This window comes from Sinohyriopsis cumingii, chromosome 17 (assembly GCF_028554795.1).
Source record: "Sinohyriopsis cumingii isolate HCF-2022 chromosome 17, ASM2855479v2, whole genome shotgun sequence".
Lineage (NCBI taxonomy): Eukaryota > Metazoa > Mollusca > Bivalvia > Unionida > Unionidae > Sinohyriopsis > Sinohyriopsis cumingii.
In genome coordinates, this window is record NC_142977.1 from 3,334,839 (window position 1) to 3,352,258 (window position 17,420).

At 33.2% G+C, this 17,420-nt stretch overlaps 1 long non-coding RNA gene across 1 annotated transcript; it reads right to left on the reverse strand.

The window, feature by feature from the left end:
* Positions 1–3,273: 3,273 nt before the first annotated feature.
* LOC149777658 (uncharacterized) lies at positions 3,274–11,150 on the reverse strand. Its single transcript, XR_016415405.1, has 3 exons — positions 11,053–11,150; positions 5,600–5,725; positions 3,274–3,481 (listed from the first exon to the last, which is right to left on the reverse strand). It is a non-coding gene; the product is annotated as an uncharacterized LOC149777658 (long non-coding RNA).
* Between the last annotated feature and the right edge of the window lie 6,270 nt (positions 11,151–17,420).

Below are 17,420 nucleotides of genomic sequence, written 5' to 3' on the forward strand. Positions count from 1 at the left end.
AAAGTTGCATCGAATATGGCCATGGTGGATTGTGGAATACTGAATACATCATTTGACATGATGGCGTGTTATCCAGGAAGTTTTTTAGGATTAGGTGAATGCGCTAAATATTTTGCTTAGTTTGGTCATCCTACCCACGAAATGACTCGTGTATCAATTAACGGTCCGTTACCAGAGTTTCCATTAACAGGATTCGCTCGTGTTGTATCGTTTAAACTCGCTAATGATTTACATAAAATATGTTATGTTTGGTTTGGTAAACATTTTTCAGAACAAAAATGGGCTCCAATAGTGTTACTGAGATACATGTTAGATTCAGCAATGTTAACGTCGCTAATAGTCAGTGAAGCAATTATATCATATAAAAAAAACAAACTGAGGTTTGGTTACCAACTGAACACGACGATGCAAAAGATTTAGGTAGAAAAATAATTGGTAAATTTACTCAAGGTGGTGCATATGATCATCAGCGACACCATTGTAGATTAATCATGGACGAAGCCGAAAAAGGTATTTTTTGTAACAGAGAAAGTATTTATTTATCTGATGGAACAAAATTGGGTACCGTGGTTAGTTATCTCGAAGAAGAATCACCACAGTAAACTCACTTGAGATCATCGATGTTAGCGTATGCGAGTATAAATTTATTATCGATGATAAATAAATTTCCCAGCGACGCAGTTAGAGTAGCAACCGATTCGTTCTGCATTGATAGAAAACATTTATCGACGCTAGAAAAATTAACAGGAGATGGTTCATGGGGTACATGGAGAGTAAAAGATGAGAGTATTTTATATTACTGTGAAAACGCTTATGTATCAGCTGAAGATAAATACTACTCCGATAGCGTATTAGAAATCTCAACGGCACCGTCTATGTATGATCCTATCTCGAAATATAAAACAGTTTACGTAAACGGACCGGGTGGATCAGGAAAAACGACGCAAATGATAGAATTATTTAAAAACTCTGACGTGATCGTATTAACGCCAATAAACCGGTTAGCGCGAGAGATGAGGCAGCGTGGTGTTAATTCTAGTACGTATCACAGTTTTTTCAAATATAACGGTGGTGCATGGAATCCTTCGCGAATGGGAAAAAAATACATAAATAAAGTTATTATCTGGGATGAGATTTGTACTGTCTTTTTTGGAGTACTAAAAATGTTATTGGATTGGTTATTAACAAAAAATACCGCCGTGATAATGTGTAGTGATCACGGCCAACCAAATCCTATTGATGGAGAATCCATTCACGAGAGGTTCAAAAATTTTGCTGATTATTATGAAGAAGTTAGTACCGATTACAGATCACTTGATGGTCGGTTAAGTGAATTTAAAAAACTAATTCGATTACAATCAAATAAAATTCAGTGTAGTGTAATGCGAGAAATAATTCCAGAATCATCAATGAAAGATTTTTATCAGCGTGGACGCCAAATGATCTAATAGTCGCTAGCAGAAAAATAATTCGAGATGTACTTCAACAAAAATTATTTAAATTACATCAAGAAAAATTTCCATTATTACCAATGCCGTTATATTATAGACCAGCTGATACCAGACAACAAAATATTGATGTTGATGTACCTAGTAAAGGAAAACAGAATCTTGTGTTAAATTATATTATCACAGTTGATATTAATTTTGTTGAAGACGCACTAAACGCAGAAAAATCTCCGTGGACACTAGGATATGCTATGACGATTCACTCTTCGCAGGGATTAACTATAGCTGATACTCGTGTTTGGATTGTTGATGATTACATAGAATGGTCTAACTTAGTTTACTTAGCTGTCTCTAGGGTTAGAAAAATATCTCAATTAGGACGCATCGTTCTAGACAGATTAATTATTAAAGATGAAATCGACGATTATGAGATAAAGAAAAAAATATTCAGTTACAAACAATTTGATAAAAGAAATAACAATATATTTTTGATTTGGATGTAGATTTTATTTTATCGTTGAAAGAAAAACAAAGCAACCACTGTTCCAGCTGTAATAGTATAGTGACATGGCAGTATCAGAAAAATGATTCAAGGCAGTTTACCGTAGACAGAAAAAATAACCAACTAGGTCACAATCGTAATAATGTTACCTTAGCGTGTTTTGAATGTAACAGGCATGGAGTTGATTATCTAAGTGATTGAGGTGGTAATTGAGTATCAGCTGGAATTACTTGTAATTGCTCACGAGTAAAACCACGCTGAGGAGCAAGCAAATCAAATGTATAAATCGCTGGTCTGCCTGATGATCTTCTTATAGTTAATATTTAATATCTTGTTGTACTCCAAATAGGATCTGTTGCTCTTTTTCTACCACCTTCACCTTCACCTGGCTTATATAAATATCTAACAATAGCATCACCTAACACTGGCCGAGTTCAAAAATCACGTCTTTTTATTGGTATAATATTTTGTGATTGCAATTACTGGTCTCATTGATATTGCTCGTGTCGGTTCGTTATTTATTGCTGCAACAACACCTGGTAACATAGTAACCCAGTCATTAGATCGCTTATTTTGAATAAATTTCATCGCATATTGATTCCCAAATAGCCTGTCAGCTAGTGTTCGATTAAATCGCTCAACAATTGCTTGATCGTTATGGATTTTAACTTTTCCACGTCGTATTTTTACATTGTTCTGTTTCATTAGAAAAATTTGGTTGTCTATGATGACATAATGTTAGATAAGCAAGCGAATCCAGCCAGAATTTTTTCACGAGGACATCATACAAATGCTGGTGTTATTTATGTAACTCAACGGTACACATAAATACCGATAGTGATTAGAGATAATTGTAACATTTTATTCGTTTTTAATGGCGTCGACGCGCACACGTTGAGAAATATTCACCAAACTTGGTGTAGCGGTGATATGGATAAAAATAAATTCAGAAATTTCTTCAGCCGCGCTCAGGCTACCCCTTATGGATTCGTAACAGTAAATTTATGTGATCCTAGAACAAGATATCGAGTTGGTCTTGATAGAATATTTTAATACAAAATAAAAACTCTAGTGTAAAATTTCCTGACTGAGTGATTTTTTTTTACTATAGCAGCATGGAGGGCGGACTCTATCTTAGTTGGTCGTAAAAATTAAAACAAAAAATTAATATCCATGGAAGCATTTATTTTGATAATCAACCTTCTCTTCAAGTTAATTTTTCATGGTGGTTTTATTTATCTATCGGAATCCACCGGAATCCACTTAAAAAAAAAATTAATATTCATGGAAGCCTTTATTTATGAAAAGCAGCCTCCCTTCGAACTCAGTTTTCATAGAAGTTTTTTTTATTTGTTGGAAACCCTTGGACGGCTCGCCCTCCCTGCTCCTCCTGGGGCTGGCGTTGTAGACGTTGTTGTAGGCGTTGTGGTAGGCGTTGTTGTAGGCGTTGTAGGCGTTGTAGACGATGTCGGTGTAACATTTCTAAGCCGAAGAAGTTCTGGCAAGATTCCTAAAACAAGGATGGCGAAGGCTGAAATAAAAGCGAATTTTGCAAATATTTAACAATATGTTAAAAATAACACAAGTCATGAAATGTAAAGAAATAAGAAAATAACCTAGCCAATAATAAAACATTATGTAAGCAGAATATGTTTAACTTCATTTGGTTTCTCATGCATCAACTAATTAATCATAACCAAAATGGATTACGAAGAACGTATACATGTCAACTGTGTGTCTCTGCCAATAGAAACAATAAGTACATCAAGAGACAACGAAGAGATTATCAAAGTGAATTTTTAGACAATGACTTGAGCATGATCTTGTTTTAGACGTAATAACCAATACATAATTTCCATCGAGGCATTGGTCACAACAAATCAAACTGAAAAAGAAAACATGTTATTTTATCAGAATTTAACCAAACTTTATTAAACTTAAGAACACCGACATAAAATCAGCATATAGCAATGAACTAGCCAATGCATCATTAAAAAATACTTCTTTATTGCTCTAAAAGCTATGCATACATACATACATACATACATACATACATACATACTGTCACGGAATTGTATAAATCCTTTCATTTATTCAATACATCTACTCGGGTTTTGTTTTGTGTATACTACGATACCCGAGGTTGATTTATGTATATTGTACAATATTTCAAAATAGTTAGTTCGGTTCATGATATGCCGCACGTGCAAAGTGCTTTAAATGGGAAAAGCTGAATGTTTTCAGCGCACAATGTACGATGACTTCGTCTGTGTATAAATACCTCACCGTAAGATTAAATATTTACATTACGGAACGTCTTATCAATGAGCGGTCTACTTTAGAGACTTGGGCATCTTCAGCTATAGAGGTGTGCTATTTTTTAGTTTCTTGTGTATAAGTTATAACTATTGTACTAATATTTTTGTATGTTTGATATGTAGCTTCGGTTTACATAGTGTAATGCAAATAGTTTCTATTCTGGTTTGTGGCTTTGCAAGGGGTTTATATTAGTTGCATTTCTAAGAAACGTTTAGCATCGTAGAACTCTTGTCGGGCATGGTTAGGTTTACTTCTGAGCCTGTTTGTTTTTTTGTTATTAGTGTACCAATAATGTAAGCTGTATAACTTACCGTAAATAACGTCATTACATTTTATCGTATATGCTCGTGTCATGCATTGTACACGGTGTTAGATATATTTTCAGCTGACCCGAGTAACCTATGTGATAGGAGTGGTCGGACAGACCCGAGTGACCAAAGCGATCCGAGTTATCGGAGTGATCAAAGTCGACGTGGTACTAGCTGCGGACTGCAATGCTAACCATAGAAGTGGACCATAATATATGTGAAGCTGAACCATAACACCCGTAGTGCTGAATAAACAGTGTAGCTGATCGAGTAGTAGGTGATCGGGCGATGCTGACCGAGATGGTGGGCGCTGATTGCTTGATTTACCAACCTGGAATACTTATTGCTTGATTGACCAGTGTGACTGGTAGCCGAGTGTGCTGGTGATGGAGTGTGTAACTCCATACATGTAATATTTTAGCCGTGGGCTAATTTTGGGCTGTTTATAAAACCCAGTGTGTTTTGGGCCCTGTAAAGCTGATTTGTATAGTTGTCCCGTTCGTTTACATTATTTCACCATATGAGTGAATACATTTTACTATATGTCGAGTACAATACTAAATTTATTTTACTTTTTGAGCAAAACACATCAATCCTTTCGTTGTGATTCCACTGAATCATTCACTCCTAGTCCTAGTACTGCGTAAGGTCATTTATTTGCATTTTCATTATTAAATCCTTGCGCTTTTATGTTAATTGATCCAAAATTTGGATCATATACACGCACATGGTAATCATAAAAAATTCCTCATTCAAGTCGTTCATTACCAACATTGTATTTGTGTCACCATCAAGTGTTCTGTTGTGAATCCGAAATCCCACCCAGTTATCTTGTTATACATACATACATACATACATACATACATGCAGACATACCTACATAGACATACACACATATATGCAACAAATGCCTTTAAATGCAAAATAAACGAATGAACGCAGCAACAGATTAACAGAAAGATGACAGACAGATAGACAGAAAAGATGTCGAATATGCACGTATTCAATGAGAGAATAAACACCAAGAATTCCAAAAATAGATCCATATCCGGTTTGTAACCCTAGTGGTCCTGGAATCATCACTCTTGGGATTATCAGTCTTCCGTGAATGAAGTTGGTTACTGGAAAAGTGCTGAGCAACCCAAGCACTACAAACAAAAAGATCGAGTATCTCATTCCGTTTGGTATCTGCACGATAAATCAGAATTGTTCAAATCGACTTCTATCTCTATCTCTTTTTCTCTCTCAATCTTTCTCTCTCTCTCTCTCTCTCTCTCTCTCTCTCTCTCTCTCTCTCTCTCTCTTTCTCTCTCTCTCTCTCTCTCCCTCTCTCGCTGTACATACATGCATATATATATATGCCTCTTTGTGTCTCTCTCTCGCTATCTAACGTTTAGTGACACGATTAGAGTATTTGTAAATGGATTCGGAGGACATGGCAGCAATTTAGTTTCAAACAGTTATTTCTCCCTTCGTCAAATATATAGGTTACTGGAATATTTCTGTATGCTGTTGACTCACCTTGAAATAAACCGCATTCAACTTCTTAAACGTTCATTCTATCTCGGAATAATAATGGTGCACAAATATATTATTTGTTAGTACCACCACTCCTCTTCGGATGGCCGTGTCAGAAGATCCGTTCCAGCTAAGCGTGGTCTCATACACCCCATTATTATACAACTCGCTGTGACATATATGCCAAGAAACTTTATAGAGTTTTAGTGGACTTTTGTATACTGCCATTCGAGACCAGAGGAGATCATGCATACATATTGTGAATGAATTCGCGTCTGAATCTAATATTGGGAGAAAAACTTTATCAGATTCATCATGAGTTTATAGCGTCAAAAAAACTATTTAATCGCTCTATTTTGAGTGTATTATATCGAGTTTTCGCAAACACTAAAAACAAATTGCATTATATTTTAAGTAAGTTGGAGTAAACAAAATAAACACTTAGCGAAGATTATGACAAAAATCATATACTGTTTTTATATGAAGTCCTGAAAGATATATATGAGTCACAGACTTTGAGTTACCCAGCAAGGTCTTGAAAATAGTGTAACATCCTGCGAAGACAGTGACAACAACAAAGACAGTGTATTTATTGTAAAAATATTTATCAGTAAATAAGCAATTAAACTTATGTCGACTGTGAAACAGATTAAGAGAACGTAGGATACGTTCTCCAAGTGGTAGAAAAAGACATATTCTTGGCACTAATAGGACGTATAGCAGCCACGTCTGATTGTGAGGAACCATCCTCCAGATGAACCATAGGTGGAAAACTGTATCAACTTGAGAAATCCACACGAAGAAACGGAATTTCGATACCAAGAGTTATAACATAAGCAGGTATACTTGCTCTACTAGTATTTCTGCCGTAGAAGCCAAGCCAGAGCATGAGGCAGCTTCGTCAAACTGAAGTACACTTATTTAATCAGATTCATCCACGACGCAGTAAGGTCGAAATCGTAAACGTGGTTGCTAATGAGGATATATGCCGCCAACGGAAAAGCTAATTCTATATACCCTGTTTTACATTGCCCAGCTGTTATGTATATTTTATTTAATCTGTATCTGATTTAATTGTTTGTAAGTTTTTAAATCTTTCCATTATTTTATTTCATTATATGCCAAAATAATGTCGTTCTGTTAACGAGGGGCTCATACTTTTTCCAGAAATATGTTTGTCCTTGACTGTTTAGTTTAGTAAACAAATAAGGCTTACCTTGTTCCCGATCTTAATTCAAAATAAGTAACGATCACGTGAACAAGTTTTTATTAATTTTGTTTGTGGGAATACTAAGGCTGAGATCGAGGCTGTGTTGGTTACGTGACCCTCCACTTCTAAAGGCCTCATATGGGCACCCATTATGCGCCTTAAAATTACTGGATCTACATTGTTTTAGAGAAATAATTAGAGCTGGGCTTTTACACTGGAAGGTGTTTGTTGTGTCAGTTGGAGTTATAATTTTTATTCGAATTATTTGATTTCTAAACGATTAATTCCTTTCTCTGAAAATATTGAGAGTGCTTATATAGAATTCTTGATCAAAGAGTTTTCTTAAAAATTGTGTTCGAATTTCCAGCACCGGAGTGTTATTTCTTGTGTTCCTACCAGGAACTGTACACAACAGTACTGTACCAGATACATCATATGTCATCGCCTTCCATCTTGGATTCTTCGCCGGGGATCGAACATAATGCATTAAAACATTTCATTAGTAAGACTTCTAAAATTTAATTCGTGGATATTTTTCTGGGAGTGCTTTAGGGATTTGATTATATAAGTTCTTATTTTTTCGTTGTTACGGTATTTTTCCAGGGAAATAAATTATTTATTAAATTATTCAAATCTTGATGTTTTCACCCTTTCTTGTGTTACTGTTTATTCGAGCCTCAACAAGTAACATAAGAATTGGGAGCTCGTTCTCAGATAAATTTGAATTGTGGCAGAAAGATTTCAGAAAACATTCTTTTTGAAATTTGAAATCACCATGTTTTGAAATCGACAAGCTTTTTCTAAATTGTCATCAAAAGTTATTTCAAATCCTATCCAGGAACAATTAGATCTTTTAGAAGAGATGAATTGATTGAACGGCCAGAAAAGACGATCTTTCTGAGGTAAAAAGGCTTCCTTAACAAAATTGGAAATAAGCAATACTTTGGTTCACTATTTGGTAGAAAAGGATGTTTTGGATAAAAGTGCATTAATTTTGATCAATGTACCTGTATCACACTCTGATATAAAAAGAAAAAAAAATAGAATTCAAATACAAGTTGGAATTGGGGTTGAGGAAGCTAGAACTTCAGAAAGAAAAAGGAGAAAAACAAATGCAGTAGCAATTCAAAAAAGAAAACGAACTAATGAAATCGGAATAAAGAGCAAATGCATTTACAATCGGAAGAAAGAGAGAAAGAAAGACAAATGCTATTACAAAAAGAACAAATGTATTTACAAGCGGAAGAAAGAAAGTAAGAAAAGTAATTTCATCTGGACTATAATATGGCAGGAGGCTTTGACAAGTTGAAAGCCATACTGAAAAGCGCGCCAGGTCTTACAGCTCGACATTTCATCCAATCATTTAAACTGTCTGTTGATGCAAGTGAGCAGTTTTGATTCAAGAAGACGAAAATGGTATTGATCATCCAGCGTGCTATTATTCTAAGAAATTAAAAAAGCATCAAAGAAATGATTCATCATTCGAGAAGGAATGTTTGGCTTTGAAATTGTTATTACTCCTTTTTCAATAATTGGGTTTAGTGACCACAAGCCCCTTATTTTCAGCGGCAAGATGTAAAATCAAAATCAAAGACTACTAAGGTAGAATTTGTTATTACTGAATGTTTGTTGTGTCAGCTGGAGTTATAATTTATCTTCCAATTATTTGGATTCTAAAAGATTAATTCATTTCTCTGGAAATATTTTGAGTATACAGAATTCTTTAACCAAAATGTTTCTTAAAGACTTTGTATGGATTTCTAACACCGGAGTGTTTTATCTTGTGTTTCTACAAGAGACTGTAGACATCAGTACTGTGCCGGATACAGCATACGTCGTCGCCTTCCATCTTGGATTCTTCATCTGGTCTCGAACTTGAATTCATTAGAACATTTCATCAAATGACTTCTATAATTTAATTCGTAAATTATTTTTGGATTATTTTTGTTATTTGACCCTTATAAAGGTAAATTCTTACTTTTTCATTTTTACCGTATATTTTCAGGGAAATGAATTATTTGATAAATATTTCAAAGCTTGTTGTTTTCACCGTTTCTTGTGTTACTGTTTGTTCGAACCTAAACACGTAACACAACGACCGTAGCGACAAACAAGATTGTCAGGAAAGGACATTTAGATCATTTTGGGGTTGATACTTGATTATATCTCATAACCACCCGAAAAATCTCGATTCACCGGCAAATGATATGTTAACAATCTAAAACCTATGGTTTTGGAGTAATGCCTTGAAAATACTGAGCCATAATAACACTGAGGCTGCTAATATCACAATCGACACGCTTTTCCGAAGTTTCTCGAGAACTTGGACAAATTCACCAACGCAGTTTCGGGATGGACTTGATTTGCATTCTAACACCAAGGTGTATTCCAACACTAGCATTAAGACATGTTACACGCAATGACAACCCGTCTTGCGAGTGGTTGCTGTAATACGCGCTGCATCTTGCGTACAATCATACAGGTTATCGACATCATGCTGAATCTACCCTGATATCTCTGATAATATGCTTGCTTGGAATACAACCGAAAGCTTTTGCCGATGTGACTATCAACCTTGATACTGAAATTGAGATGTTATTGCTGATAACCATGGAAAACGTGGACGGCACTAATACTCAAGCAGCGTAGTGCCGTTATGTGTGTATAAAATATGTTTTCTTCATGTACTGGCACAGAAAGCACCGTGCAAGAAATTTCCGTGTCGAAACTGCCTCTGTGTATACAGCACCATTCTTTCTATACATAAAACTGCTCACACGCGCAAGTAAAAATATATGAGGAAAAATCATGTAATAAATTGAAACGAATGATGTGCGGAACATAAAAAAAAACTAAACATTTTGCAGCGATAGATACATAGAAAATAATTATACCGTTTCACACTAAATGTTTTCTATTTAACTCTCTGTAAACAGGTTCAAGCTACCTAACACATTTTAATAATTCAACGTCATGATTATGAAATAATACCCCCAGGAAGGGGTGTGGGTAGCATCTATTGAATATTGGTATAGTTTTAATATCCTGTTAATCAATTCCATCTCCACGTATTAAAAAAAGATCAAATAGATGGTGATCCTTTCTGATAACGAAGAGTGAGGTAAATGTGTTTCTTACAAGATCTTCATTTAAGCTATCAAAGAATCTTTGTATCGTTGGAGTTGCTGTCTTTGCATGTCGAATACTGGCAGTGTCATTGTAATGGTTACCACATTTATTTCTCATTAGGAATCTGTTTATCATATGTAAGAATTTCATATTCTCATCAATCAGTTTAAGCGTTCCAAACGAAATGTTAGTACCTTTAATAGTTTAGTGCAAAGTAATATAGCTATGAGGACATTCAAAAAGCTAGCGTGACTATATGCAATTCAACGTAGGGCTCGTGAGATAAAGCTATATCTATTTACACTACCACAGACAAGAAAACTAACGTAACAAACGCGTGCGATTCTACTTGAGAGGAGCAAATGTACTTCGTTTATATTTACATGAAACAAGAACCGCAAAGTAGATAATGTTTAAGTTCGTAATCTTTTTCTTCCATAGCAATTCCAAATTGTAGGGATTTCTGAAGGAGAACCATACCAAAAACTCTTTACGAAACATTAAGATAGATGTATAACAGTGAATATCGTGCTCTCGAGTTTGATTTGAAGTTAGAGCCTGGCAAGTCACTGTGGTAAACATAATCAGTATTGTACAGATTAGTATAATTAAACTTACCGTTTCCTGCTCCGACACTGTCACAACTAAGAAGAGAAGAAACAAAGCCCTATTTATTTAGATCATTCCAACACACGACGGCCAGTACCAGAACTGACCAATTATCTTTTTGACTGATGTCCCGCCTTCTTGATCGCGTGATGAAAAGCGACCAATAAATGTAAATGTTATTTGATATAATCACTGCGTATGCGGAAAAATATGAGATGGAAAACTGTACTGCAATAAAATTACTAACGTTATACCTTGAAGCAATTTAACATAAAATAGATCTATCCATCACAATTTTGTACATGCTAACATAAATATATATTTATCATAATTTCTTTACCTGCCAACACACACACACACAGATATATATATATATATATATATATATATATATATATATATATATATATATATATATATATATATATAATTTATGACTAAATAGAGATAAACAGTTATATCAATATTTGTGTTATGTTTAATGCACTTTTATTTAAGATATCGAAAATAAATAAATGTAAAATAAATCTTATATATCGATGACAAATGTTAAATATTTTATCAGAACTCAGTTATTATAATAAAAAATTATTGTGTGCATAATCGTTATTAACAAGCATTTTATATGCAATTAATCACATTATATTGAGAATTAATTTAGAAATGCATTTTCATTTTTAAAGAATTAGTAAACTTACTTGTATGATATTAGATTATACTTTTACCAATTAAGTTTTCCTGCAATGTAGAATAATATAAAAATATTCTTATCTAATTGTAAATAGGGGACATAATTCAGAAAGAAAAATATATAAATAAATAAATGAATAAATAAATAACATAATTTGTTAATGTCATATAGTGTTTTTGATTTTAGACCATTTGGATATACCGTATTAACACGGTGAATCAAATAGGTTTCCTTTAGCAAACGTTCCATTTCAGAATCAGCTTTAACAATATGTTGGAAGGAGAAATCTTGCAAAGTATGGGAAATTTTGTTAAAATGTGCGGCAACATGAGATGAAATGGATTGATCGATATAACTTTTTTTTATATCTTATCTATGTTGGTTCATACGTTTAAATATTTATTGAATTGGTTTGTCAGATATATTGAATGCCACATTATTTGTATGTATCAAATAAATAACATTTGATGTTGCACAATTAGTATCACAACTCATATTAAAAGTTTATTTCGTATTATTACTATTGAAAGAAGTATTTTCATTAATAAATGAACAGCGTGAACATCTTGGTCTATTACATTTAGTTGATGAACCTATTTTATATGATTTTTTTTTTCTAATTTAGAATTAGTTAGGAAATCTTTAAGATTTTCAGTCATTTTATAAGCAAGTATTGGTTTGTTTTCGTGTAGCGATTTAACACTTGCTTTACATGATAAGTTTAATAAATCCCAATATTTACTGATAATCTTATCTATATTAGGCAAACTTGGATTGTACTCAGTAACAAAAAGAATGATATCTTCATTTCCACTTTTGAGTTTACATTGTAAACATTCAAGCTGTGTAAGAGATGATACATTTTGGAAAGTAGTATTAATGCTGTCAATAGGGTAATTTATATTTAAGAAATTCTGACCTAACTCAAAGATGATTTAAAAACAGCGTCATCTAAAATAATTCGTCTATATCTTTTTGCTTGGCTATATGGTATCCCGTTTTTACATGATTTAGGATGGCATGAAGAATATTCAACAGATTGATGAATATTCGTGCTTTTGACATGAGCAATGGTAGTAATGTCGTTAATTTTATTTTTCACGACATCTACGTCCAAAAGTGATACTTTAGTTTTAGAGACATTGAATGTAAATTTTATTGTTGGATGTAATTTATTTAAACTGTCTATAAAATAATAAAGGTCTCCTAATGAATAACTCCAAATCATAAAGATATCGTCTTAAAATATTAACCATACATCTGGTTTTAATAGGCATTTATTTACAAAATCATTTTCTAATTTTTCCCATAAATAACCATTAGCAGATGCCATAAGACTATCTGTTGCTGTTCCCATTTTTTAGAGACAGTTTGTATTACCAAATTGAAGAAATTTATTTTCAAGCGAAAGTTTTATCAAATCACAAACATGTTCTTTTGATAGTTTATATGTTTATTCGTTTTCATGAAGATAATATTTACACGCTTCGATACCATCATTATGTGGTATATTCGTGTAGAGTAAAACCACATCAAGTGTAACAAGGAATTAATTTGCAGTTAGTTTCGGTAAATATTTCAATTTGGTAATGAAATCAAAAGTATCTTTGACATATAAAGGTAGTGATTTCATCAGTGTTTGTAAAATGTGATCAATATATTGCGATATATTATTTGTAATTGAGTTATATGTGGAAATAATGGGTCTACCTGGATATCCTAAACGTAGTGACTTATCAACCGTTTTATGTATTTTTGGTAAAATATAAAACTGAGGTGTGCGTATTTTATTAGGGAAGGTATTTAGTTCATCACATATGGAACAATTGAGTAGAGAGATTTGATTAATACATTGGCTTATTTTTCTTTAATTTCTTCAGAAGGACTATAGGAAAGTTTTGTGTAATATTCTTCATTATTTAATTGTCTTTCTGCTTCTTTAATATAATACTCCTTATTCATTATTCCTATGGTACTAGACTTATCAGCTTTTTAATAATAATACTTTCTTCTTGTGATAAGGTACGTAAAGAATTTAGTTCTTCTTTAGATATGTTTGTAAATGTTTTCTTTTAGAACTGCTATTTAAAATTTCTTGTTTAGTTGCTGGAAGATAAAAATCAAGATAAATATCTTGTCCACTATAAGGTGTAAATGTTGATTCTTTTTCATTGTAAAATTGCTTATTATGTAAATGAAAACTATTTTCATATTGTGAAGGTGTACATGATTGTGAGAAAAATTCTTTTAATTTTAACGATCTTGTGTATTTGAAAAATGCTTCTGCTAAATTAACATTATCATGCACTTTGGTTGTCGGACAATATGATAATCACTTACCTAGAAGAATGTATTCACTATTAGTTAGAATTCGTTTAGGTCGAATTTTCTATGCCTGAGGCTGTTAAGTGCTTTGCTTGATCATGTTTGGAATTGTTTCGAATAAGTATATTTATTTTTCAATTGATTTGGTTGATAGCTAATTCTTGCTTCTTGGTGAGTCCTGTTCTATTTAATTTTCATGTCTTGGTTGTTGGTTATTACGTGTGTGATTCTTAGTTACTGCACGTTTCTTTATTACATTGATGAAGATAATTTCTTCTGGCGATTTATTTGGTTGTTGATTATCTCTTTTTGATTTTTCTCTAGTTGTTTTCAACGCTGATGTTTCTTTGTCCAGGAAAATTGTTTTTCTCTCTCTCTGTAAATTCTGTAGCCTTTTACATTTATGTACCAGTCCCTGTTTATCTTGTGTGTGCCAAGACACAGACCCACACATACATACATACATGCATATATACATACATACATTCATACACACACACATACATACATACATACATACATACATACATACATACGTACATACATACATATATTGAATAACATTTTTCAACATTTTTATTTGCTTGGTATTTAAAAACACCTACTTAATCCCTGAGGGAATGCAACTTTCACTTCCGCCTCAACTGCCGGGACTGTTTTAGATGAATACGATCCTAAGTTCTCACAAATCTAGAGTTGGACAAATTTAAAAACATACAGATAAATAGAAAGCACACAAACTAGATTTGGACAAATTTAAAAACATACAGATAAATGGAAAGCACACAAATCTAAATATGGACAAATTTAAAAACATACAGATACATGGAAAGCAACAAAACTAATGCATACATGTATACATACGTACTGGTACGTGTATTGTTTCAATAATGAACATAAACAATGTGTTTTTACTTTTTGGAGTTCATATTGCAGAACAATTTCGTTAACTTACGAATATTTTTAAAGATGTGCTGGAACTATGAATGTATCTCAATACCTGTAATCAATTAAAAAACTGGGCATCATAACAGTTAACCTATTACTTGCCCAATTTAAAAATGTAAAATATAGATTTTTATTTTTAAAAATAATGATTTCAAGGAATCTAATGGGTATGCTCATACGAGCGAGTACAGCAAAGTTGTCTATTTAACCGCCTAGCAACGATGGAGTTTCTGATATATTTGGTTACTTAAAATTGTGTTGTTTCCAGTACAGTTTGAAAGATTATTTGTATATATGTGTGAAAGAAACTAAGAAATTTGACCGCCTTATAATAGGTATTTTCTTAAATAGGTAGAGTGATTGCTGCGTTCATTAATTTACTTTGCATTTAAAGGCATGTGTTACATGTCTGTCTGTCTGTATGTTGTCTGTCTGTCTGTCTGTATGCATGTATGTAATGTATATATGTATGTATGTATGTATGCATGCATGTAGGTAGGTAGGTAGGTAGGTATGTAGGTCGGCATCTAGCTAGCTACGTACCTTACGTACCTACGTACTTTGCATTTAAAGGCATTTGTTACATGTATGTATGTATGTATGTATGTATGTATGTATGTATGTATGTATGTATGTGTGTGTGTATATATGTATGCATGCAGGTAGGTATGTACGTAGGCATCTAGCTAGCTACGTACCTACGTACGTACGTATGTATGTATGTATGTATGTATGTATGTATGTATGTATGTATGTATGTAACCATACATGCGTGTATGTATATATGTATCTATGTATCTACTTATACGGAATGATAAACTTTGGATGAGCTAAGCTAAACCCCATAGCTAGCGCACACTCGCTTGCACGTACGTTTGATTGTCATATATATTAGTATGCGGTATCTGATTTTTTACCGATGCCATTTATGAAATGGGAAGGAAAAAACACAAGCGATATAAATAAAATAGCCACATATAAAGAAAGTTGGATAATTTCCACAAATATATGTGAGCTACTTACTATTTGTATCTTATATATCATAATAGTTTGAACATTATTGAATGCGTCGTGTTTATCTACAAGGACGTATTTAATTTATCTGTGAACTGTTAAGGTAACGCATTGTAATCATCAGTAGGTTACAAAAATGTTAAATTTGTATGATCTCCAAAAGCTTGTCTGAGTTATTATATACTACCCTTTCCATAAGAGTGTCGCTATTATTATGTACATAAGTTGAGTGTATTTACTAAAAATCAAATTAATCATAAGTGCATAGAATTACCGCATACAAAAAGCACAATCCGATTTACTCATTTTGAGGTTTTCAGGGTATAATATATTGTTTGCGATTAAACTATTTTTAATTTTAACCTCCGATGAAACAAATTTAAATTACTTCCAAACTTTCCGAAATGAAATGGAAAATTTGTCCCCCCTCCCACCACATTGAAATTATAAAAAAATGTACTTTATACGACAATCTCATTATATATATATGTGTACTTTCAGGTAGCTATCACAAAACATGATGAAACACGTGAATTTGATGCTCACATATAACTCATTCTAAAACTCGACATGGTCATGCTTTGCACCACATTACTATACATTTCTTGAGCTCCTAGAAGAGGGTTTCACGGTTAGCATCTCCCCTTGAAAACACCAGAGGACATATCGGTGCAACGCACTTCTGGATAGTTCAAACAATTCAGCTGGCAGTTGTAGATCAATAAAAACGGTGATACACCGCTCACATTTTGCAAGCATATATCTCATCATCTTAAAAAGAAACTCTATCAATATTTGATCAATTTGTTTTGACATCTTTTTTTTCTTCTCGCTAACTTGCGCTGCTCCCAGTTTTCAAATAAATATTATCTGCCCATTTCAGAACTTTATTATCTTTCCACTGCTACCTTATGGTCTAGTCTGTATTATTTGATTTTGCGAAAGTGTATCGCTGCTTAAAAAGTTCTTACAATTAATCTCGCTTGAATAATCACTACAATACTCACACACACACACACACACACACACACACACACACACACATACATGTATTAACGTCAAAGTGGGGTCTTTAACAGATATCTCTGAAACTGGTGTCCCATGTTTCTTATTGTCGTATCTTCAAAATACCGTCAAACATAACAAAAACCTGGCCTTCTGAAATTAGACACACATTTAAATTTAAAGATATTATTTGTTTTGTTTTTTTTTTTAAATACCAGCTCTTGACAATTTTGACAGTAGTCCTAGAAATTGGGGACCCGGAAGTCACTAATCACGTGATATACTCTCGCACCCGAAATGGGTTCCGAAAACACTCACTTGAAACTGGGGTCATGAAGAAAATCAACTTATAAAACAACAATATAATGCAATAAATAATCAATTTATAGTGTAG